The sequence below is a fragment of the Haemaphysalis longicornis genome, unplaced genomic scaffold, assembly GCF_048455015.1.
Source record: "Haemaphysalis longicornis isolate Haplotype H1 unplaced genomic scaffold, Haemaphysalis longicornis Haplotype H1 scaffold_2, whole genome shotgun sequence".
NCBI classification, from domain to species: Eukaryota; Metazoa; Arthropoda; class Arachnida; order Ixodida; family Ixodidae; genus Haemaphysalis; species Haemaphysalis longicornis.
In genome coordinates, this window is record NW_027526295.1 from 204,973,511 (window position 1) to 204,975,331 (window position 1,821).

A 1,821-nucleotide genomic window follows, 5' to 3' on the forward strand; every position below is an offset into this window, starting at 1 on the left:
CAAAGCTGTCCGCCGCTCATTCACACTCCCTCAGAAAAATATTTTCTTCCTCACGCACTCCCTCACACTCACGCTCACGCTGACCTCTCGCTGTCACCACTCGCACTCACTCGCGGTCACGCTCACCAGTCGCCCTCACCACTCGTACTCACTCGCACTCACCACTCGGCGTCAGCACTCGCACTCACTCGAGCTCGCGCTCGCACCAAGAAATGGAATGAAAGAATGAAATGGATGACTTTATTATAGGAGGAAGCCAATAGGCCCTGTTGTGGGACATGGGAAAAAGGGTAGGGGAAGATGGTTCATATAAAGTCTTGTCACTGCACTGTACTTCCAAAGTGCATATACTAAAATTGGAACGATAAAGAGAAGATTAGCGTGGCCCCTGCGCATCAAGAAAAAAAAAAGAAAGATTTCTTACTTTAATCTACCAAAACACAAAGAAACGAAGGAAGATACGCAAGCACAATGCAGCAGTTAGAAGACAATAACAAGTATCGCCAAACGTTTCCCTTCACAGCACGCAAACATACTTCAAGGGGCCCTGACGCACTTACCATAGACAACTCAAAATGTATTTCGCAGTAGAGTCTATTGTCCCAGTAATCCCAGTATTGTCCCAGTAATCCCAGTGTCCCAGTATTGTCCGAGTAATTATGAAAATCCGTTTTTTTATCACCGAAACTACACTCGATGAGAAATCGCGCATAATTGTTCCCTCTCAACTCGACCGCAGACAACGCGACGAAAGCTTCGCGCTCTCTCCCGAGGAGAGGGGCGGCTCGCGGCGTTCTCTTGAGTGGCCTTCGACATAGCCCAGGCCGGGGAGGTTTCTCCTTTTCAACCGAACACTGGAGCAGTGGGAGAAGCAGCTGACCAGCTCACGCCCTCAAGACCAGCAACGACTGGTGGACAGGGCCCGCCGGGCAGCCAAGGACCAATGCTTCCTGGACTAAGGACGCCTCCCACAACGGAATTCATACAGTTGAATAAATGTTTATTCCTCCTCCACCGCAACGTGGAGGGGTCTGTTTTCGGTCTGGTGCCACAAAAAAGCAGGCGTGGTTGCCTGCTCGCAAGCGCGCGCTCAGGCTAGTAGGGCGTTTTTGAAGCAATAAACGTTTGTTGTCGAGGGGTCTCGTTGAAAGAGTAGTATTGGGTTCGTCGTTCAAACTCCGCGTGCACTCAAACCACAAAAGAAACGCCACAACTGTGCGTACAGGTTCAGGCATAGAAGAGGTTGCTACACAGCGCCGACGGCGGCGGATCGTCACAGGAAATGCGATAAATAAGCCGCGAAGTTGACCAGCGACAGCCAAAAGGACAGCCATGGCCTCAATGACGTCGTTTAGGCCATGCCAGGGGTGCATAATGAGAAGAATTGAAGAGAGCGCGGTTGGTTTTTCCGCGCCTTTCACAGCGATTTGCGCGCCCACCGCTTCACGTGCACGTGTAATATTTGGGTCAGGTATTCCTGGCAGTGTAATCTAAACGTCGCGCAGGTTTTTTTTGTACTGCTCAAAGAGGGCCCCTTTCCCGATGGATTTTTTTTTAAACTTGAACGGGAGGATCTTCCATCTCCCGCTGTCACTGCGCGTGCACCTCGCGTGCCCATAGCTCTCAGGAGCGGTCACTTCGAAAATGACGGGACTTCGCTGTTTAAGTTTACGGTTGATGCTTGCTTTCTGCACTATACCCGCGTGGGGGCGTCAGACTTTTGTGGGATTATTATCCCACATCACTCGAACACCCAACACATATGTGTGGTCGGTGCTTGAGCCTATATTGAACCAGTACCGATGATGATTGTGATAAATG

General features: G+C 50.5%; 1 non-coding gene across 1 annotated transcript; it reads left to right on the forward strand.

The window, feature by feature from the left end:
• The first annotated feature begins 330 nt into the window (after positions 1–330).
• Positions 331–428, forward strand: LOC144171261 (U6 spliceosomal RNA). Its single transcript, XR_013322927.1, has one exon. It is a non-coding gene; the product is annotated as a U6 spliceosomal RNA (small nuclear RNA).
• Positions 429–1,821: the final 1,393 nt, after the last annotated feature.